Source organism: Melopsittacus undulatus, chromosome 5 (assembly GCF_012275295.1).
Source record: "Melopsittacus undulatus isolate bMelUnd1 chromosome 5, bMelUnd1.mat.Z, whole genome shotgun sequence".
NCBI classification, from domain to species: Eukaryota; Metazoa; Chordata; class Aves; order Psittaciformes; family Psittaculidae; genus Melopsittacus; species Melopsittacus undulatus.
The window spans coordinates 39,748,532-39,773,589 of NC_047531.1; the positions used below are offsets into that span (position 1 = coordinate 39,748,532).

At 37.1% G+C, this 25,058-nt stretch overlaps 1 long non-coding RNA gene across 1 annotated transcript; it reads right to left on the minus strand.

Annotated features, from left to right (window-relative positions):
* Nucleotides 1–8,753: 8,753 nt before the first annotated feature.
* LOC115946690 (uncharacterized) lies at nucleotides 8,754–22,219 on the minus strand. The gene is made up of 3 exons (XR_004080739.1): nucleotides 22,168–22,219; nucleotides 21,710–21,760; nucleotides 8,754–8,841 (listed from the first exon to the last, which is right to left on the minus strand). It is a non-coding gene; the product is annotated as an uncharacterized lncRNA (long non-coding RNA).
* Nucleotides 22,220–25,058: the final 2,839 nt, after the last annotated feature.

Here is a 25,058-nt window from a genome sequence, read left to right on the forward strand (position 1 = left end):
ACAGACAAGAATATTAAAATGACAGGAACCAACGTGACAACTTTTCTGGTTACCCACCGCCAAGATTGCCTCTAATTTCACCTTGGTGAAAGCTGGGATATACATTGTTAGCACTTCTCTGTCTCCTTCTCCTGGCATTATTAGAGAGGATCTGGCATAGCCTCATTTTATTTATTTCATTCAAAGACCTCCTTACCTTCCCTTGGTTTATTTTTTTCCCCTTTTTTCTCCTCCCACCCACTCCCAGTCATAAAGTTTTCTATAAATTATGGTAAGCTTCACAGCTCTGTGGGTTTTTAAAAAAAAGCCCTCATAAAATAAAGTTCTTTTTTTTTTTTTTTTAAAGCAAAACACATGCAGGGTGCTTAAGAGAGATGTGAAAATGCTCTCATTTAACTACCCTCATTTAAGGGTAATTTTTGGCAACAGATGAAATTCATAAAGAACACAAGGAATAAATTAACAGGTCATCAACATCTTTGCAGCCACAGAACATAAAGAGAAAAAAGATGAGGAATAGTTAGATTAGGTGAATCAATGGATAAGATTTATGTGTATCTATACTAAAAAAAAAAAAAAGACAAGAAAGTCACTGTTTGTTTCATCCCCCCAAAATTTTTAAGTTAAATTGTTATTTCTTTTTTTTTCTACATCTCCTAACTTTCAGTGTCTTATTGCTGAATGCCTGCATTGCATCTCCCAGAGCCTGCTCTCAGAGTTAAATACTGACAGTCCCAAACAATGTGTTAAAGCACTGTCTCACAGATTTGATAGACCTCCAAATCACCCAAAGTGTGTCACCCAGCACTAGTGGGAACATTCGGAAATTATGGTCTAGTACAAGACACTCTGTGAAAGAGAAAATAACATGAATTTTTTACTTTTAAATGATTGTTTGCATAAAGTATATTATTTTATAAGCTGTTGTATCAGATTACTAAAAATGTGAGGGATTTGTCCGTCCTTTGAGTAGAAAGCAATGTTTCCTGCTTTCAACTGTCTTATTGTTACCCGATCTATTATTGCTGCTGCAGAAAGAAAGTGAATACATCAACAAATCAACAAGAAAAGATTTATTTTTATTAATAAGTTAAATGAATAGAAAATGTCCCATCTACATTGGCCTCATGCCAAAACTGGGAATGAAAACCAACTAAATAATAGGAATATAACACCTTGGTGCTACAATTTAATCATTCAGAAATTCATCATGTGCTTGACATATGTTAAAGGTCACAGGCAACCAATGGCAAAACATAAGACAGTTTCTAGACATAAATTCTCATCTTCAAGCTAAAAAGGCACTGAACCCAACACATAATAGATTTTAACACTGGAAGGACCTAAACTATGGTTGTCTTCTAGTCTGATCTACCACAGTATTTGGAGTGGTTGTAACCCATAAAAGATATATTACCCAGTTTTCCCTATATCATCCAACCTCAGAAACCAGCATCCTCTGAAAGAATAGTATGCAGATAATCCTCAGATAATGTACAAGTTAATGCAGAAAACCTTGGTTCCAGACAGTAGGCAAGAGCTATGGCAGATTCCCTCCGTATCAGCTGTCTCCATAGGACCCTCTTCTCCAACCTATCACCCCATCTCCCACATGCTGTTCCCTTCACCCTTCACTCCTGACACTTACAGGTTAATAAATTTAGTGTAGAGAGCTGTGATGGCTGCTGGAGGCATGAGGAAGCTGGGAGCACAAAAAGAGGGAAGAGAGCCATGGAGAGGGTGGGGGAAGGCAGCACCAAACACCAACTGAGACAGCAGGACATGGAAAGGGAAAAGATTTGTCCCCAGAGGGCAATGTGTGAAATGCGGGAAAAATCACACTAACTTACTTTTGGTGGCATATGAAAGGAAACTCTGGAATCAAAAAACTCCTTGCTACTGTCATGTACATAATGACCTGTGCTGCAGTGTAACTTCCAAGTATGTTAAATACATACGTATGTGTGACCAAATTTATTTATATAAGTAAATGTCTATAAATATTGGTATTTCACATAAAATGTCAGAAATTCACATTTTCATAATACAGTAATTCCAAAATGAGCCCTGATTTACTGTTCTTTTGTGTGCAATAGTCTTCAGCACTTGACCCCATGTTCTCTCTCAGCTCGTTTTTTCCATAGTACTTTTAGGTTTCTCCCCACTTTCTAATTTTACCCTTTCTATACCTACAGATTGTTCTTTTTATTAATTAAAAATTGGTGCAGAGTTAATTTATACTAGTTGGCTGGCTAATATGGCATTTAGGTTGATCAGCCCATGAGACCAGTCAGACATGATAGCTGCTGAGATCAGAATCAAGGAAAAAGAAAAGTCTCTTTAAGCTCTCTCCTTTACATACCCACCAATTTTTACCTTCTAGTAAAAAGCAAATTTTCCTCTGAGAACTTTCTACCACTTTAAAATGTTCTTGAACCTGACAAACAGGTCATAGATGGATGAAGACAGATAGCCCAATAGCATGGAAAATAAATTTTGTTTCCTCTAGCTCTCACTCCTTGCCCAATGCAAAGGTACTGCCTTTTTCTGTTTTGGTTTTGAGTTTTTTTGTTTGTTTTTTTTTTTTTGTTGTTGTTTCGTTTAGTGTGGGGGGGGGTTCTGTTAGTTGTTGTTGTGGGTTGTTGTGGGTTGTTGCTGGGTTTTTTTTTAGTTTTTCTTTTCTCATATCTACCTTCCAGTCAGGAAAAAATCAGTCTGGCATGTGCTTTGCTCTTTATTTTGATTTAGCTCATCCTTATCTGATGAAGAACCAAAGTCCATTCCTGAAACACCTATTTTAGCTATTTTGAAGCTCAAAAGGAAATCATCTATGTTTAAAGGGAATGCATGAATTTTCCCACATCTTATTTTTCAGTAAGTGGGAAGGAGAAAAAAAAAAAGATGAAAATAGGAAATATATTTTTTTTCTCAGAACTTCTAAATATTTTTAGTAATTTTGGATAGCTGTATCTTTTTATTATTTCCAGTAGATTTAAATGTTTTTATCCTTGCATCCAAATTGCAAGTAACCTAATATCTAAAATAATCTTCTAGAATTCTAAAAGAAGGATTTTCAAAAGAGAAATCTGCTCTTCGGCAGTTCTATTGTTTTTAATTATAGCCCAGAGTAAGAGATAACAATTTCTTGCACCATCCCTCCTTTATGGGAAGAGGGATTGAATGAATTAGTTATGCTCATCAAAATAAACTGGTCATTGGAGCAGAAAAGGGCCACCTGCATACAAACACCGAGATTAAAATACAAACCAAACCAAACCCATACACATTTGGCTGTCATCTAGCACTGAAAATTCACCACTTACAGCCATGTTTGACCAGAAAGCGCTCTAAAAGTTTGACATCTGCCCAAACTCTGGGTTGACCTTTATCCACTAGACATCCAATAGAAACTCAAAAAACATTTTTCATAGTATAATGACAGGATACAACAATCCACAAATACAATTAATGGCCGATGCTGCTATACCACAAGTGTTATGCCACAGCCTGGGAAGGTGAAAGTCTCAGCCTGCAGTTTCAGAGCAATTGGAGACTCAGAATTGAAAGGATGAAGGATGCTAAAGGGCATTTCTGGGTACTCTTGTTGATGATTTATTCTATTGTGGCAGACAACTGAGAAAAGGAAAGCATACAGCTGGGATGGGGACTACCTGGCATCAACTCAAAGCCTATTTTTGTATCCTATCTAAAACCAGCTGGATGCTAAACTCAGAAACAGGCTTGGGGATGGGAACTAGGATGGGAACATAACCTTCCCATCCCAAAGTGCCACCACCACAATGCTGCAGAGCTATGCTCCCTTTTAAATGCAGTTCCACACAAATGCATACCCTTCCATGCTCAAATGAAAAATGGGCACCTATAGGGAGTCCACTCTTTAAAAATCAATTAAATACATAAACCCACATTTGACAGAATTCTAACTTCTGACCGAGTTCTAGGTGTCTGAAACTTAAGGGAAATATTCAGGGTCTCTGTAAGTGAACCGAAATACCTTCAACAAGAAAGAAACACCTAATTACATAGCATCCTACAAATTGGGCAGAGTGATACAGCTCTTGGGTTGCAGCATGCTTTCTTTAGAACATACTCTCAAGGCCCTGCTCCAGCTGATCACTGTGCTGAGAGCTCCCTGCTGCAATGACACCCTGCACAACAAGAACCTCTGCAGAGCTCCAAAGTCCTTTGTCAGTTAGCTTTTAATGAACATCCCTGGGGGCTCACAGCCAGCTGCTTTGGCTCGTAAATAAGTGAAGTGAGCTTATGAATTGCCAGCCAACTTTGCTTTGTCTTCAGCCACTAACTGACATTAATCTGGGAAAGAAATAAGAAAGGTCCAAGCTACATACAACTTCTCATTAAAAGAAATCCCATCTTAGAGTTCTCCAGAATGTGTCAGAACCACATTTCACATTATAGGCAAAATGTTTCTTATTTGCTCTACTACTAATGCATTTACCTAGCTGCCCACGAGGACTAACGCTTTCACACATCCACTGGGATAACTACTTGCATGTGCCTTTCTGATAACTTCAGTGAGGCATATGCTTTTGTAGAATTATGATTTAGTGATTAAACCTTTTTCTAGTTGATGTTGTTGCATTAATTTAAATGAGTTAGGAATTTAACATAACAAACAGCAGCTATTCAAACTTTAATTCTTAATCTAGTTACTTTCAAAGATCACTGTTATATTTGTTTTACTCTAAGTAAACATACCCCCCTCCAATTTTGATTTTCTATATCAGAAGTAAATTAAAAGAAAGTAGTTCAACATTTCCTGGTGGTCTTTCAGAAAATGGGCATTATTTTCATCATCCAAAATGAAAAGGCAAAAAATAGCTTGTTATTTTGAGTACCTTCATCCCATCCCCATTCTGATTTTTAGGCAGAGTTTTTATTGCTCCTCTTTTCTGCAAATTAGAGTAAGTGCTTTAGCAGCACAATCAACTTCATGTATTATGGAAAGTGGCCTGGAATACTGCCAATTTGATACTTCATTATAAAAGCAAAAGGACTTGTACAAATACTTAGTCCTCATGAACTGCAAATTAAACCCACATCAGCCTTTTAATACTAAACCCTATGTATTTTTCAATGCATCTTGTTGAAGCTGCATACGGGCTGCATTTTGGCACTGTTTTTCTGGTTTGTTTCATTTCATCACATATGTCACAAGTAATCATCCAAAGCTATGAAATGGTCAATAACAGATTACTGAAGGTTTTAAACAGTGGCTTTTAATACTGAGACAAATCAAACTCCCTTGTAAAACATTACATTCAGTGAAGAATTGCATGGGAGAAACTCCAGCAGTCAATAAACTATAATGAAATTAAAATCTACTGGAAATGTACCACTCCCTTTTTGATCTTATTTCTTTAACTGCCATATCCAGGACTATGTGCACACTCCTATGGATTAGACAGAATTCTGCTTGCCCCTCACAAAACAGAATCATTATGACATTTTTTAGGCTGGAAATGTGATTATGTGTAATTTATTCTTTTTCATATGTGTAACTTTTTTTTTTTCCTCATGTTAAAAATGGTATAAAGTGAGATCAAATTGGTAATGGTGTTCTTTAAAGAAATTATGCCATTGCATTAACTTTGCCCACCAAACGGACTTGATGTCCCACAAAGATCTTCCTCACTGACTCTGTTTTAGGCTGCCAATTACAGCCCGGCTGTATCTTGAAGATAATTGATGAGCACAAAAACTTCATTAAGCACTATAAGAGTTCTTCAAATTTGCATGTGAAATGTCTGCCAGCTGCTAGATTCAGGTAATTGCACTATTACCTCCCCAAACTAAACAAAGCACAGCTTTATTTTTCAGTTAAATCCATACTACTCTTTTAATTTGACTGTATTCAGAGTCACACACATGCAGCACTCCCACTGTAGCCCCCTCTCCAGCAGTTCACCAAAGTACAAAAACTGGAGTAAATACATTACTAGAAATAATACTGTACAGTTCTTTTGTGAAAGTAGATGTCTATATAATAATCTCAGATTTCTTAGTAGGTCTTAGAAAAAATAATTTTTTACTACTCAATGCTTATATTGTAAATCATTTTGACCCTCACCATTATTAAAACTAATTTCTTACCAAAAAATGCACATATTACAGTTATTATGCCATTTTGGTTTTTGTTTTTAATGGAAGATCTTTTTTTCTCAGTCTTGCTTGCATTCTAATAATGTATGTTCAAAGATATTCAAACTTTAACTTGGTTGACACTAATCCAAATCACTGTTTTTATTTTTGAAAGCTGCTTACAAGTTTTTAATCCTCAGAAATTCTCTTGACAGCAATGATGTGATGGAGGCAACCATAAGGACCTCTGTCTTCCACAAAGCAATTATTTACTCAGCTTGGAGAAGGATTTTCTTGTTCTATTTAAGAAGAAAGAGAACAGAAACCGAAAGCTAACAGTATATCATGGCCCAGTGGGATAGTGTTTACACAGCTTAATAAAATTCAAATCCATAATGTATCAGTATCTCTTTTTTTTTTTTACCCTGAGGTAACTGAGTTCCACTGAGGTTAGGGGAATCATCCTTCATGTGCAGCACTGTCACAACAGTGCTTCTCTAACCCTGCATTATGTGTGAGATTTATCAGCAATACAATTTTTTTCTTCAATCGCTTCAAGCACTTCACAATCATTAATTCTGTTTTCTACTCAAATAAATCTCTGCAAGAAATTCTGAAAGTGCCAGGGGTCAGATTTTCAGCAAGTATGAATGAAAGTAGATCTGCTGAAGCATCAGGGAGCCACGTCTACTTACACAACTGAAGATGCACCTTTTTCATGGCTCCTGTCAGTTTCCTGACACATTTTCTGCCCCTTGAATTATGAAAGCATTTCAAGTCCCATAAAACGATATCATGCTTTTGCTTAGCACATTCAAATTACACTCAAGATGTAGCTCTTACTACTTTGCCTTTAGACAGGCCTCGCTAGACAGAAATTTTGGCCAATATTACAAAAGGCATTAGTTATCAGAAATCTGTGTGGTTTTCTGTTTCCTAAACTAGATATTTATTAACTGTGAGCAGTCAATTCTGCATTATTAATTCATGCTCTGTTCATTTCTTGCATTTGTTACTATGATCTTTCTTAACTATTTTCCTGGTTCTATATTTTTATTTGGGAAGATTACTAAACTAGTAATCTAATTTAGGTTTGTTTTATTTCCATTCTATATACACTTTCTGCTGCTGTTTAAATAAAGAGTCATTCTTAGGAAGAATGTTGTAGGGGTTTTATCCTTATGATACCTAGCTTATCAAAGTCCATACTGATTGATAACTGTTCTTTAAAAAATTACTAGTTCCCCTTTGCCCCACCACAACTATCAGAAAAAAACCTTATCACTTTATAAATTCAACTAAAGCTCATTTTATTGCTGAACAGCTGCTTCAGAATGTAGCTCTTTTACATTACAAACTTAAGAGTGATTTATACTATTTAGCATTAAATAATGGGCTTATGTTACATCAAATGTATGGATTAAAACCTGAGCACAAAGAACTCATTTGACTTGCAAAAAAATCTTGGAAATCATATGTAAGGTGAAGCATGCTTGTTTCATGTTGTAGAGGTTTTAAATAAGAAGTGATATTCTAACTTGCACAAAGCTCTTCCTTAGGATCTAATATTTACAATAAGCAGCATGCTGTATATTCAAAGAATGTAAACTTTTAGCTGCAGCTACAAATATTTACTATATATATATAAGGAGAATGATCTAGATACTTTTTTTACCAATTCCTCTCTTTGCATGGTCAGCATTGACACAGGGCACAAACTTATCCTCACAAGTAATGTCACAGTTTCTGTCACTGTTCTTCATTACTGTAACAGAGTAGTTTCTTGCTGATATTATATACTCATGTATAATACAGCCTAGGAAGTGAGATCTGTAACTTTTCTTGACCATACTGTTACAGTAGCATGCAAGATCAGTAATCACATGTGGTGTGATTCTCACCTGAGTTGTACTGCACTTTACAGGCAGTAACACACTGTACACCAGGAGACTTGCTGAAGCAGAGAATTAGAAAGATGGCCACAGCAGTGTGAGAACTGTGCCTATAAAAAAGAAAGAGAAATGATAATGCGGACCACGGATAAGTAAGAGGAGAGCAGGCAGACATGCCAGCTAGCTGAGTTGGCAGGGCACTTGATGTGCAGCATCCTATCATATAAAGAACTATACCCACCACCTCATTTCCTGAATTCCTGTGGTGGGATAAGGCTCTGAGAGTAAACACACTCTGTTCAGTTGGCTCACATGCCCTGCTGTCTTACATCAATGCTTACTTGGATCAGGGTCCTTTCGCAAACTCACCACAGCTCCCTTCTTGCCCAGGTTTTCTCCCCAAGGATCCAGAACATTGTGAAAGGTGCCATGAGGTATTGCAGTGGTCTTATCCTGAGCCAGGTCCAGGATGTGAATCTACAGCCTTGGTCTCTTCTGGGCTTGTCACTAATGAAAAAAAAAAGATGAAAGAAAGGAAGGAAAGCAGCCTGTGTGCCACAGGTTAGACATAACCTCTTTGGAGCAATGCACAGGGCTATTGCTTCAGAAGGTACCACACTGGCTATAGTAGTGACATACCCAAATACATTAACGTTTGTAAGACACAGAAGGAATTATTGAGAGCGTAATTACCCTGACTTTCATGACTTCCCACCTTTCCTGGCACCCACTGGTTCCACTGACAAGCTTCAGCTGTAGTGAAATAAAAGCTTCCAGCTCAAGAAAAATTATGCTCTTCTTGTAGGTTTTGTTGCCCCAGTATGACCTGTAGGTAAACAGGAAAGAGGAAGACAGGAACAGGAAAATTTATACGGTTTTGTAAAAATCCTCTTACTAGGATTGTCCTTGCCAAAATTACACCACCCTGTCTTTCCAAAAGCTGTTTACAGCCATTTCCAAAGCTACTTACTGGATTTTTTTCTATTATGTCTACAATTACACTGTTCTTGCTAAATGGAAAGTTTGATTTTAAACATCTGCTTTCACTTCGTGGAATCTCTCATTTGTATAATCCAACTGCTTCTGTTCCTTGGAAAGCATCCTGTTGGGTTTTATTTTTTTTTTTTAATTTAGTGTCTCTATGTTTCACCAGATCTTTGTTGGAACAAAAGCTTGCAGCTGCTTTTGAAAGAAGGAAAGTAAAAGTAAAAGCCATATATGCTGAAATAACTGTGGAACAGAGCTGTTTGGTCTTGTTCCTAAATTCTGTTCAAGACATTGCCACATCATGACACAGACCTGCTCAGGAAAATTTTCATCACTAGCACCCAAAACCAACAAATAATGTACCACTTTGTGCCTTTCATTATGTCTGGTCTCACACTCTGTCAATTCATATCAGGCCAAAAATTAGGCCCGTAGGCCATCAGGGATTATTGGGCATATATGAAAGGTTCATGTAGATTTATCCAGAGATAAAGAACTCATCATGCAAAGAGATCAGGATTTTTTTATTTTATGCCATTAATTCTTGTACACATGAGAAAGCATAGAAATGAGTCCTCCTAACTCTGGGTTTAAGGATGTGTTTGTCTTTCAGACTGCTTCTAGGTCTAGACTTTTTCATGGAAGGTGGGGGGGAAAGCAGGTTGGGAAAAGGAATCTCCACTGGAAGTTCACCCCTTTTTTAGGATGTTTTCTGTGCAAAGGCAATGCAGCCTCTAAAAGGTGCCTGTATCTCACCTTTAATAAAGAGAAGGCTTTGATAAATGTCACAAATTTAGGTGGTCAAAACTATGTCAAATGTACCACAAACTAAAGCAGTACTGTGGTGCTCTACTTGTAGAGTAAGATTCATCCTTATGAAGCAACTATAGCTCTTAAATTCCATTTACACCTTTATGGTTGAGGACTTAGTAAGCTGATAATTTTTTCTTAAACTGCACCCTCCCACTACATCATTCCTCACACTGTGGTATACAGATAACTGCCTAACAAAGTTTTCCAGTAGAATATATAGAAAGGAGAGACACCTTGATATAAAAATCTAAGGTTCTTTTTACCAATGGAATAATGACTATTCCATAAATTACTTCAGTCCAATTGCAGTGCAATAGCTTTACTCCACAGCTGATCCAGCAGGATATACTTCTTTAAAAACCCCAGGAAAGCTTTTTATCTTGTATTCTAAAAATACACCAACTGCTTTCATAGACTGGAAAACAAAAGTACTCCCTTCAGATTTCAGTCACAATTTAGAAGGGTACAAAACAGCAAAATGGAGTCCCATTTGAAAACCACATATCTTTGAAGTCTGTGAAGTATTTCCTTCGTTTTAAAGGTTTTCAACACAGTGCCAACAGTCATCCCTTGTACAGCTACTTCTCTGAAGTAGCTCCAGTTCCAGTAGATGTAACTTCCTCCATATATCTCTCTCTGAAAAGTCTGATGAGGCATTCGCCAGAAAACCTCAGGAGCCAAGGGTCCAGATCCTCAAAGATGGATCAGAGGGAGTAAGACATCTTAATAGGAATTGGGTGCTTTTGCAGATCTGTGTCTGAATTGTTTATCATTTATAGTAACCACTTCTTGTGAAGAAGTCAAAGAAATTGTAAAAGAAAAACATCACACTGATATGAAAACTTCCTGTTTGGAGTAATCTTTTACTACTCAATACTCTTGTTAGGCAAAAACTTTTGCAGAGCATGACAGAAATAGTCAGGTTTGGTGATTTGTAATTTTTTTTAGCATGGATCCATTTATCAAGTAAAGTTTTCAGGTCTAAATTCCCATATGTCAGTGCAAGGCTAAATTTCTCAACTTTGGTAGCTGGTGATGGCATTAAGCAGGTAGAAAACAAGTGGAATTAATTCAGCTCAGAAGTTAATACTCCTTATACAGAAATATGCCTAGAGAGCAGAGTGGAACCCAATCGCAGCTGTCGAAAAGAAAATTCTGTTTCAGCTGCCATTACTTTATATCCTGCTTACATACACTGAATTGTTTCCTAGGGATGAGGTTCCATATCTAACTTACCATCATTTGGCACTTAAAGAGCATGCTGGTTTTAAACCATCCCTGAAATTTTTAATTGAATTTTGGCACTTACAGCAATAATAGAAATATTGATTTCTAAGCTATTTACATGTCACCATACTAGAGCATACAGTTCAAAAAACTCAGCAGACAGTCAAAAAACCAGGGTTGCACTGGTGCTAGGCATGTTTCATGCCATGCTTTCTTTACAGGATATTGCAGAGGAGTGCAGAAAAGACTACTACAGTGACTCCCACTGTCTCAAGGAAGAAGCCTCTCCAGGAGCAGCTGCAACAACCCAGACAAGTACAGTGGAAGCCTCTAAAACACTCTCCCATCATTTTTGGAAGGGCTAAAAAGACAACTCCTGTCTTCCACCCTTTAATTTACAAGTTAATTTCAGGGGGAAAAGAAGGATTCTGAAGGGTCTTCCCATCTGTCTTGTATAATTTAATTTAATTTTCACTTCACATGTGAAGTATGGCCAAACTCCTCACTTGTTTACAGCAGTATATTCCCCTGTTTACTCAGTTATAACTAAATCAAGGTTTTCTGCTACAGCATTCTGTTTACTTGACTCACTTGGCTTCCTTTACAGTGCCTTAAGTGACACATCCAAACAGTTTGTGGCTGGTAGCTGTTGTCTCCTAATCTTTAGCGACAGCTCAGCTTGATCCCTGGTGTTTTCCAGGCTTGGAAAGAAGACAGAAATGAAATAACTTATTTTCTAATCCCCATTGACGTTTTTCCTCTTTTGTTTTTCTTTTATTTTTTTTTTAACCAAAGGCCTTTTTCAACAGAGGCTTTCCATTTTTCACTTTTAATGACTGAGTTTTCTAACTCTGAATTTTAATTGTTCTTCTCTGTGTCCTGAGATCATAGAATCAAGTAGGTTGGAAAAGACCTTTAAGATCATCAAGTCCAACTATTACCCCAGGACTGCCAAGTCCACCACTAAACCATGTCACTAAGGGCCTCATCTACACAGTTTTTGAACACTTCCAGAAGCAGTGATTCCACCACTGCCCTGGGAAACATCTTTCAATGCCTGATCACCCTCTCTGTGAAGATATTGTTCTTAATATCCAATCTAAACCTCACCTGGTGCTGCTTGAGGCCATTATCTCTTGTCCTATCACTTGTTACTTGGGAGAAGAAACCCACCCCCACCTCACTACAACTTTCTTTCACATAGTTATAGAGAGTGATAAAGTCTCCTCTAAGCCTTCTCTTCCTCAGTCTAAATACCCCCAATTCCCTCAGCTGTTCCTCATAAAACTTGTGCTCCAGGCCCTTTACCAGCTTCATTGCCCTTCTCTGGATGCTACTCACCACTCACACACACTTAGGAGAAAGCTTTGTGGTGATATAGACTTTAAAGAAATTTTTAATGTATTTGATGCCTGATGTACTAAAACTGCTCTAAAAAGAATTTTTCCCCCCTTGTTTTGCCTCACCTCCTTTGCTTTCCATTTTAGAAGGGAAAGACAGCTAGAGACAAGGGAGCAACACTGAAGGAAAAACATAATAAAGAATACTCATAGAAGATGGTCTGAGACAGACCACCGGTGGTTTTGAACAGCTCTGGTCACTTGTACTCATACAACCAAGAAGAAAGGAAGAATTTATCAAGCCAACACTAGCCTCCTTGGTCCGAGTGCAGAGACCTATCAATTTCTGTCTCTTGGCTAGTCTTTGTAATAAATATAGGCTTGGTGTGTAATGAAAACCAGCTGAGTGTTTCTCAAGGTACAGATGCTTTCTTTTCTTCTGATTCCAGCTAAGATTGTTCTTACTTTTCATAATCTCTCACAGCTGCCAAAAATCCATCTTATCGTTGCATGAGGTGGAGTTTCCATTAACAGCTATTATGGTAGCAGAGGTCAGGCATCCAGTGTCAAATGAGCTGCTAAAGAGAAAACACTGTGCTAGAAAATGCTGTACTAGGGAGAAAACCTCAGCTGAGGTGTGTTTTATTATTAATTTGAATAGGTTTTATGTGCAGACATGGCTGCACTGTGATGCTGACAGGCTGGTTTCCGATGTCCCAGAAAAAGAAAGGGAAATTTGGGGTGTGGAGGAAGTGGAAATATACATCCACTTGGCTGATTGTAGAGATATTTTAATAATTCTGATGATGCTCTGATGATGTCTGCCCCTTCAGGTTGGAGGGCTCAAATGAAAGAAGCTCTGACTGTAAACACCACTTGCAATTTCAACACTCACATTGCTGTAGATGAGGTTCCTGACTCCCAGTCATCACAAGGGAAAAAAATAAAAGCAATAATAATAATAGTCCTTAGTTTCCAGTCACTTAATAAAGAATAAGAAGTTTCCAACCAGAAAAGAAACAACTCCATCTCAGATCTTTTCCTTTTTAAAAGATCTTCTAGCAAAAGAATCAGAACTGAACACATTCTTTGTTGATAATGAATGACAGTATTTTAATACCCATCTAGTATGATGAAAACATAATTTTCTTTTGAAATTACCTACCTAGAAATGCATATAGCCTGGAAGACATTTTGAATATGAACACTACGTGTCTTTAAAATTACCTATCTATATGATATCAAAGGTATAATCATCTGGGCGTATGCACTGTGCAGGTGCCAAATGTTAATTGTCAGTGTGCTACACTCTGAAGAACTACAGAAGAAAGCAGATCAAATAATAAGGGTCAATAAATTTAGGGCTTGTTTTACAAAACCCCTCAATTTAAAAATAATGAAATGCATAATTATTTGGAAAACCATTACAAAAACATTGACTATCATGATATATTTTAAAAATTAAATTTGACATTTGAAAACATAAAGGAATTCAATATTTGCAGAAACTGCTGCCTATTTTTCAAAGTATCACAATATTATTCTTTCTAAAGTACCTCAATATTGAAGGCCCTCTGTGTGTTCCAGCACGCAACAATTCCTACAAGCTCCTTATCATCCATGCTGAAGGCCTTAAATGTACAGCTATAGACAAAACAGATGCTAAGTTGGCAAACACTGCTCAGGATTAAGGGACAGAGCACAGAGAAAGCCACAACTTGTCTTTAAATTTCTTCTTCATTGTGTGGGTTGAGCAAAGATGTGGCCACTTTGCTTAAGAGTAATTTACAATTACTCTTACTTAAGAGTAATTATAAGCATTGTGCATGGGCACAACGTAGTGTGTGAAATACACATTGATACAAATGGGTATTATCTTCAGCCAGAGGGTCTGTATTTTTCACACAATGCCTGACTCTCTCCTTTCCCTTAATAGGTTGTCCAGGGAAGTGGGGGAGTCAAAATAGGCCTGGAAGTATTTTAAAGAGTGTGGCACTTAGGGACATGGTTTAGTGGTAGACTTGGCAGTGCCAGGTTAATGTTTGGTCTCAATGATCTTGAAGATCTTTTCCAACCTAAATGATTCTATGATTCTATATGGAACTGTTTCCCTCTCCCCCAAAGACTATAATTCTACATATGGACTCAACCAAACAAAGCCAAAAGCATCAGACACCAACACTATAACAGCATGTCAGCTGAGCCAAGGGCACCCTTCCCTTACCAAAAAGCCACCTTGCAAGTTTGTGGACCAGGTTCTATGGAGAATGGGACTTCTTTTATAATCTACTCGCATTTTTATGTAGTATATGCAGTATAGTAAATGATTTGACATACAGAGATGTGAAGACTGCACTGTATTATAAAATTCCATGTTATGCAGCTTAAAAAATCCCTACAATATTTAAACCATCGCAAAGTTTTTACAGAATTACTCACAAAGCAGCACATCAAAACTCAGCTTTACTGACTTCATCTGCCACTCTGTCAATAAACTGGAGCAAACCACTACCGGTACCCAAGACTTGGGCAGACATTACACCAGGACCTGGAGAGTAGTTTATGCTCAGGAGCAAATCCACAGGTACTCTGTGACGGTGCAATTCCCACAGCAACCCTGACTCTAGGGTTCCACAGGTGCTATCAGAGATGGGGTAGTATGTGAACTGGAGGATAACTAGGAAGTGAAGAGCATACCTGTAATATCTTCCCAGAGCCCCACAAGCCTAACTCTTACCCTGTATCTTCTGCAGTAAAGAAACTCTGAAACAAGACAGGAGCAGAAGATCCAGTATTAAGCTGGTTTTGCTATCCATCTCCCACAGAAGATACTATGCTGCAAGCAGAGGTGGACATTTCTGTGATGAAGACAAATCATCTCTGAAGTAATGTGTAGCCACTCCTTAGCACAAAGTCTTCCTTAACACTAACATTTCAAGAAAGCCATTAAGTCATGGATCTGAATCAAAAGGATGTTGATTAAAAATCTATAGTCTTTTAAATGTATTAATGAAAATGTTTTTCATTTGTGTCAGCTACACAAAACCTTGTTTTATAGAATGGGTGGCTGACTACAGACACCAAAACATTTGGTTTTATTTTTTTTCTTTCCCTAACTGGGAGAATTACATATATGTTAGGATTTCTGGTGAAAATCTGGTCTCTTTCAAGTTATATTGATTATAGGAATACCAGATTAATGAGCATCTCAGTTGAATTAATGGAAAAAAGCCATGAAAGTGAAAATGTACAGTGCTGAATGCATATACTCTGCCATTTAGAATGGCACTTTGAGTAACTGTGAGTGAGAAATACATCACTAAGAATATTTCTCAGGATGTTTCTTACATTAAAACCAATCTTTGTAACCTGTGTCCTACTTCTAAATCCTGAGGTTCCTCTTAAATGTAAGATTGAGATTATGCAAGAGTTAAACAGTTAAAATGGTAAAAAGGATTTAACAGTTGCACTTGATAACCTTAAAAGGTCCTTCCAACCTAAATGATTCTCTAAAGAATTCTATGATTGTAAAACATCAGCACTTCTACTGTCCTCTCAAAACTGCAAGCAAAAAAGCAGTATGTATGCATGCATCTCTAACAAAATAATTTTCAAGACTCCTGCAATATAGCACACATCTGTCTTCCAAAACAGGAAGCCAAACCCAGCCTGAAGACAGAACAAGATGGGACTAGGGTTGGCTGAGGAAGACTGCCACAGCCTTTGCCATCCAGTCACTGCTTCCTTTACTGCTGGCAATCTTAAAAGTTGCCCTTTACATCCCAAGAGGACAGAGTGAATTTGGCTTTGTTGCATTCTCTTCTCACCCTCTCATTCTCTCCCTTATCCCCTTCATACAAAAGGGAAGATTTTATCACCTTACTTGCAAACAGATGCAGAGAAAGGTTTAGGAAACAGCATCTAAGGTGAACAGGGCCCCTGGGAAACTGATATATAAAACAGTGATGGATGATATCAAACAGCAATAATACAAGTGTGATAAATCTTGGGCAAAAACTGCAATAAAAAAAATAAGGAAAACCAAAGTAGAAAATATTTCCATCAGTGAGATACAGTTTTAGACACTAGTGCCAGAGAAAGCTGTGGAGACAAAAACTGAAAATAAAAAGTTATGCAAGAAGCTTCAAAAATATAGAGTTGAAATTAAAATTAAAAATGTTTAGCTTTTATCAGCATCACAGTTGATGTAGCTTGTAATGCTTTCACTTACTTAGTATTATACATTTCTTTGTTGATTACCACCAAACACCAGCAGTTGTAGATGACAGATTTTTGGTCTGATTTAGTGTGGCAGCTCCTACATTCCCTCTAGTTTCTCTCTTCCTCACAGTAGGAATCCACCACATTCATATGCACCAGAGCAGAAATAACAGTATTTCCAGTTAAAACTGTTACACAAATTAAGTTCTGCTTTGTTGGCTACTATAATGTCAGGATTTTTTTTTTTTTCCTGAGAATTCTTTTATAAAAGCAAGATGTTTCCATCCAGTTTCTTAGCCAAACTTTTGATTTCATTAAAAATTAAAAGCATAAAATTAAAAAAAAAATACTACTGCAGTTTTTGTACGGATGCCTTAACAACACATCCTCTCTAGATTAGGGTCCTTGACCAAGCAACTTCTCTTTTGATGCTTTACAATCCCTTCTTGTTTCACCACCTGGTGCTTCATGAGATATGGCTGGGCCCTGGCCCTCAGGTAAATAGGGGTGTATGAAACATCCAATGTAGTTTTCACTAGTCACATCTTATCCACACTTACAGACAGATTTTTCACTGGCATACCTCTGGCTTTCTTTTGATAGAGAATTGAATTTCCAAGTAAAACATGGAATGCGCAGCCTTACATTAAAAAAAGAAAAAAAGGGAAATCCAGCTCTAATAACATGATTTTCAACCTGTCCTACACATTATTATACACTATTTTCATGTGTGCTGAGAAGATGATATTATACCTGGGTTGATCATATATACACTGAAATACGTAACTGCATCTTTAACATCTGCAAGATAGTTCTGATAGAGCTGATGGACAACCTGGGAGCTGTACCAGATCTTATTTCCAAGTTTAGTAACTGGAAAATAAATGCATCTGGTGCATCAGGGCAGTAGAGCAAAACAGTATGTACTGACAGGGGCTGAGCTGGTTTTATTCTTTATGTAAGTAAAATGTTGCATGGCTTACTTTGCTGTCAGTGAGCCAAAAGTTCCTAGGCCCTGGGACTAAGTCAATCCAGAGGTTACTGGAAGGGAATTTCACTCACACTGCAGTGTGTCCTCTCAGCACAATGCTGGCTCCTTCTACCACTACTTTCTTTTCCCCTCCACCTCCTTGATGCTTTTCATTATTACCGCTACACTCAATAAGGTAGCAACACATGTGTTATTTCTTCCCAGTCCAACAACAGTAAGTGTTAAGTAGATGATAGTTCCAAAATGCAATGTGTATATCATATTTTGTGACTAACACAATCTCCCAATCAGGACATTTTGATCTTCCAGTTATAGCTAGGGACTTTTTCAGGAAATGATCTTTTTACATGCTCTCATAAACTCTCAGAATGTCTGGTTTTGTTTCACTCCTCTGCTAAAGAACACCAATAGTTTCTCTTTGGTTTTCCACTGCATGTTTATTGAGCTGATAAAGATTGCGAGATGTATTGAAAGAAACACTTGGTTTGTTTTACTTTTTTTTTTTTTCTTGGCAGTGATAAGAGAGTGGAATCCATTTTATAACCAGAAGAAAAATAATTGCATGTCCCAGTTATATTTTATACATATGCATACATGAATGCACACACACACAGAATTTTTTTTCTTTAATTTTTTTTTACGGGTACCTTCCTGACTTGCAGCCAAGCCATGCAAACACTAGCCAGCTCGTGCATTTACTTGTATCAGCATATAATGGTAGACAGATTTTCTTCCTTTTTGAGCTGCAGCAAGAGAGGGAGCTTTCATAGGAAGCAGGAGAACGCAAGGTAAGGGGAGCAAAAAACCTTACTTCCATTCTACAACAGAGCTAGATTAAAATGCGTACAGATCTAGATGATATACTGAAACACAGTATCAGGCCCTCTGTATAATTTATAGAATACATGCCTGAAGTAATAAATGCTTAGGGAACAGTTAATGGTAGGTGGAGGCTTCGCTTAAGTGCAATAGTTACATTAAAATCAGCATAAACTAGGTAATGTTAGGTACAGGCAACAAAACAGAAGCTGAATTCAAAAACTCAGAAAATCTGTTGAACTTCCATGCCTCTTGGTGTCTGCCTTCGTTTTTACGCACACACACACACACACACATGAGTATCCACACCTCCGTAAATTCCAACCAGCAAATAAAGAAAACTGCTCAAAGAAACAGATATTACTGTATTGTCGTTAGAGTCAACACTCAGATGGGCATGCAAAAAAAAAAAAAAAGGCAAAAAAACACTTTATGCCTTTTAGGTTTAGAGCTTATGTTAAAGAACAAAAAGGCTTCAAGTTCTTTCTCCAGTACATTGAGTTGAAGGTAAGGTCATTGTTTGCCAGCAGGCTACGACTGACTCTAATTAAGCATTTTTATACCACTCATCTGCTGCTGGGGAACATGTCATTAAAACACAGGAAACATTAATCTGCAGATTAATGCTATAAAAAGAAAATTTTTACACAATTTTAACTTCCAATTAAAAGAAGCTTACAAAAAATTAACCCTTAGAATACTACAATATCACCACCTCATGAAAGCTCAAGGTGGATGTTTGCCTTACTCTCCCTATTCACCTAGTCACCCTAGTTCTGCCTCAGTATGTGTACTTATCTGAGTTGCATTCAGTCACAGCATGTATGCAGCATCACAGACCTTAAATTAGGGAATTGGTTATGTGTATTTACTACATTTTGACTATTAGGAACAGATTTCAAATACTTTTCAGAAAAATGGTGGGCAATGTCTCTATAAACCCCTATGTCTTAGGCTAGTCGAGACCACAGCATATACTAATTATTATTCATTACTTATTTTTATCAAGCACTGTGGTCCATCTTGAAGCAATTGCATTTCTGTTTGAAGGTATCTCCATGCTAACTCCATCTGCTTTTAAGACCAAGTATTGGTTTTGACTGAGTTTTAGGGTAGGGGGAAGAGGTGAAGAGGTATTTATTGATGGATGCATCTTGTCTATTTACCAGAAGCAATTTGCTATTGATTGTGAGGCAATATTTAGTCTCTTGAACCTCCAGTTCTCTCACTGAATCCCCCCATTTACTTTCTTTAATTTCTGTAAAGAGCTATGCTTAAATTTAAATCCTTTAAAAATGGCTTTACAGCCACAGAGATTATCAATACTCAATTGAGAAGGTGTAACTAGTAACAATCATTCCATCTTAGATTTTTACAAATAGCTATACATATACAATGCATTCAGTGTTTTTTCATAGAATTGTATCATAGAATGGTCTGGGTTGGAAAGGACATTAAAGCTCAAGCAGTTCCAACCGCCTGCCACACCTTCCAGTAGGACCAAGCTGCTCTAAGCCCCGTCCAGCCTGGCCTTGGATACTGCCAGGAATGGGGCAGCCACAGCTTCTTTGGGTAACTTGTGCCAGTGCCTCTCTACCTGCACAGTTAAGAAGTTCACCTTAATATCTTGTCATGGTTTAAACCAAGTCCGCACAGCTCGTTACTCACTCCCCCCCCCCCCCTTGCTCCCCCAGCTACCGGAGAGTTAGGAAGGAGAATCCAAAGAATGTAGCCCCCACGGATTGAGATAAGCACAGTTCAATAGCTAAGGCATAACACAAATCACTACTGCTACTACTACTACAAATAATGATGATAAAGCCAACAACAAGTGAAGAGAATACAACACGTCACCAGCCACCCACCCATAACTCACCCCACCCTGCCCGACCGAGCACCGACCGATACCTCCTCTATCCCCCCAGAGCTCCAGCCCTTCCGGGTCTCTCCCGGTTACATCCTGGGTATGGCGTGCTATGGTATGGAATACCTCTTTGGCTAGCCTGGGTCAGGTATCCTGTCTCTCCTTCCTCCCGGCCTCCCCTCCTCCCTGGCAGAGCATGAGCTCAGAAAAGGCCTTGGACAAACCAAACATTTGAGCAGTAACTCAAAACATACTTGCTGTCAGCAACCGTTCACAGCCCAAAAGTCAAAGCACAGCACTGCACCAGCTACCAAGAAGGAGAAAAAATGATTGCTACTGCTCAAACCAGGACATATCTAAGCTAAATTTTGTTAATATGTTACTAAATTTGATGAATTCTTTAAATTTTTAGAGCATTTGCTTCCTATTGGTATCTATACATGAATACATATAGATGAAGAAACAGAATATTTAACTCTATCTCTGTCTGCACATTTATTAATTTAGCAGTTTCAACAGTGGCATATTATCACTGCTTTTACTTTTCTGTTTTTTAAATAAAAACATTTTAATTTAAATGTTACACAATATGCCTCAATGTTTCACAAGCATTTAGTTAAACTAGTTAAACAAGATCAGATTGCTGCTGGAACCACAGTGGAAATATTTACAGTAAAACTCACCTGGCTTCAAGTATTGTTACAAAGTTGAAATTCAGCCCAGTCTTGAAAGTTCACAAAGGTTCATTAGCCTATTTGAGCAAAACCTAGGCTCATTTTCAAGTAAACTTTGGCTGGCATTTAGCTCTAGATGAAGGGCATACTATGATAGTAATATGATTAAAATGTCTTGAGTGCAAAACCACTGTTGAATCTTGTGAATTGGAAAAGAAACATTATTGTTTTGGTTACCCATTCAATACTCATAAAATTGGTCGCTTGCATTCAGAGGGAGATTTACTGCTCATGCTCACAAATACCATACAGATAAAGGATTTACACAGTCATCTAAGAAGGAAATACATAACATGAGCAAATGAAAGTGTTGCTGGTTGTTTAAGGAGCTAAAATGTCTCCTAAACTGAAACAAATATGCTGTATATTCTGCCTTAACAAGAGACTAAAAGGGAAAACAGCATTCTTTAAAATCTTTACAAACTTCAAAATCTATTTCACATCATTACCATTACTTAATGAATTTACAGATTGTTTCTTATTGTCCATTAACCCAATGACCCAGATTTTACTGCAACTCAGATCCAAAAAAAAAAAATCTTTATGATCCTATGGGAATGGAAGACCCTCTATGAAGTTTAAGGATATATTGTAAGCCTGGTTTGTCATACCACACCTGATTGCATGTTACTAATCTGCAGAGAGTTACAGCTAGTTTGTCGAGATTAAACAAGGAAGGAATGAGAAAGTATTATTACCTCCTCTGAGGCTTCAAATCAGTTCTTAGTCTGCTACGATGACCTGGCAACCTTCAAGATTCAACAGAGAAAAGAATGAAAGGAAATTAATAAATAGGGATTCATAAAGATGGCTGTGTTTCTAAACAGCCTCCACTCTCTTTTTTCACTCCTTAGTATACTGTGAAGAAAGAATGTCTCATCATATGAAAATATAATAAAATACATATGTTTCTTTTGTATATGGAAAAGGTATGTAATTAGTTTTATTTGAAAATAAGAAAAAATGAAGTCCAAATGAATGCCCATAATAAAAACCAGCACTTCTTTCTTTTCTTTTTAAGAAAGGTTTTTTTTAAAAAAATCTTAGTAAAACCAGCAGATGGACTAATTTCACTTAAGTTAAAAACAGTACACACCCAGAGACAGTTAAACTGAAGCCCCACTTTTTAGGTAGTGTAAATGATAGGAGGATTCACCTTCTCCTTGGCCAGTTGGGATGGTACATCATGCCAGACAGGTCACTTCATATTACAGCAATGTATTTTCTTCATCCCAGTCTCTTTTGGCATCTTTGCCTAGGAATCAAACACATACCTCTACAGTTTAACAAATCATTATGTTTTATCCATAAAAGAGGACCAGAAGTCTCATTTTAGTATCGAGCTTCTGATTGCCCACATAAATTTAGTTCACTCCTTGGCTTCACTTTGGACTCTCCCAGCCAGCTGCCTTCAAGACAAATGTGGAATAGAGGATTTTAATCCTACAGCAATGTGATACGAGGAGCTGCTGCTCCATGACTCTGAAACTAGGGCTCTTCCCTAGTTTGTGCTTAATGATTTAAATACAACTAAATGGATTTGTCCAAGGCATAGTAACATTTTCAGGAGTCAAGAAAACTGCCTTGCTCTGTGACCTTTTGCAGTGTTAGAAAACATGATGAAAGTTTAATTTGTACATTTTCATTGTATGATTGAGACCCATTTCTACACATACCACTTCTCGATCCTGCCTCTCCAATGGATATGTCATGACACATCAAGAAAATGTCACAAATTACATGTGACTGGGGATACTGTTTGGTAAACTGTAAAAATTACTGACCTTCTATTTAAAGCATGGATCTGCTCTATCTAAAAAGCAGAATCCACCAGTTTAGGGGAGTGATAGAGTGGATTTGGTAGGCACCTGGCATCCAGCCAGGGTCAACCCACCGCATTAACCAACTAACCAAAATTACAGGGATAAGCATGAGGAGGAAGTGAAAGGGAAAAGGTAAGGGAAAGGGTTAAGGAAAAGAAAGGGGAAGGGAAAGTGGGAAAGGAGATGAGCCTTTTGAGAGGTGGTAAGAAATTTCTCAAAACACTCCTTTTACTTATAAAAGATAAATCGAAATTAAAACAAGCTTAAAAATATAAAGCTTTAATTTTTCTACCAGGTTACCCTTTGAAATACGCTTACATTTTAAATCATGACTATGCAGGCTAAACAGTACTAGGTAGTCTAATTTGTATTTATATTTTGAAGTATTTCTGAAGAATCACTAAGTGAAGAAGGAATTTAAACTCAGAATGTGTTCAGCAACATTTACCTAAGTGAAAAATAAAACCCCCAAAAACCCCTGTAGCATTGCTACTGTTGCTCAATATTAAATCTGAGCAGCTGGGTCTGAATGATTTATGTGCTAAGTAATTAAAAGTAAATCAAATAAACACATGGGAACACTTGTCATTCCATTTGCTTTCATAAAATCTCCCTCAGGTTATTTCTTTTATATATCAGCAATTTGACAAAGCAGATTATAGGACTGTTCAAGTGTCATGCTAATATTTTGGTATGTCTAATAAGCAGTGATAGAGGGGAAGACTTTTTTTGCCACTCTCACAAAGTGGGTTTGAAGTGTTTATCTAGGTAATTATGACAAATTGCATTAATTAATACTGAAGGACCCTTCTGATGTGAAGTTCCTAAAATTACAGTAATCTCAGTGTCTTAAACATTTGCAGGACACATTTCTGAGATGCTATGAAATAAATCTATATACAAGAAACATAAAATACATTTTCAGAGTTGCAATCATGTAGTTTTGGTATATTTTCTGCTTCCAAGTTTCACAGTGATTACATTTCAAAATCAGTTACCTTAATAAGATATAATATCTGAGAGAGATTTTAGCATAATTCAAATTAAACAAATCTGAAATGTATCTTCAATCAAAAATGCTACAGGGATTGTCTGAGACTTTTTACCAATATAATTTCTTTGTAGAGAATGTTGGAAAGCATATATAAATGCCATTCATTTTTTCAGGATAATTTTCGGGTTATGTTCTCTGTTTTGCAAAATTTCCCATAGACAAAAAGGAACTTAAGTGTATTTTACTTTATTCTATTCCCAGTTATGCTTCTCAGGATTCGTGGAAATTAAGTGTTCTCATTCAAACTGTGAGAGAACAGACTTCAGAGGACTATGTCTCTACGGACTGTACTTCTTTCAGGTTCATCTATGATGAAATAAATAGTCTGGGTCCATGTCGTTTCTCAAGAAGGATTACAAAGAAATTGTCCATATGTAGGATATAAGCCAGTGAAACAATTTTCCTTTCATATTCTTTCTTACCAGACAGCCAGTATGGAAAACTTCATTGCATTTGCTGAAGTCTTACAGAAAGAAAACATTGTTTTCATATCTGAGTATGATCCCTGATTAACAAATTAACCAGTTCCCATGACTGTCATATAGACATATAAATATATTAGTGGTTTAAATCACTGTGTACTTCTTATTTCCTATAAAATCAGCACAGTTCCTGAACTGAAGAAGTATGTGAAGAAATCTATCCATCACTTCTGCAGACAGAGTTCATATTGCTTTTCATTGTGACCCAGTATCATGCAGGTCTTGAAAAAAACCCATGGAATTACAATAAGTTGTTTGGACATTATACTCCCACTCATGTTACCATTTTTCTTCTAATTCACAGCTAACATGCATGCTCCAAAATAGGTTATGAAGTTGAATAGAGTTACCACTGAGGACTGACACTGCCAAGCGTTTATGATATTTCACATTACTTATGAATAAACCTAGGAGTTTCACATAGAATATCAGCACTCTGTGTCTTCTTTCTACATGAAATGTTGGCTTTTTAAAAAAACCCAAATCCCATGAAAATCCCAACATCATTTTCTTTCCAGAAAACCTTTCCTGGAATTCCATGTAAGCCAAGTTGGTTGGTTTGAATTCCCAAGAGGTTTCAGCCACAATTTTTCAGGATTTGAATTGTCCTTAAATCAACAGACAATACCTTTCTTTTCACTCTCCTGGAAAAAATACCTGTTTTTAAATAGCTTTCCTTTTCATATTA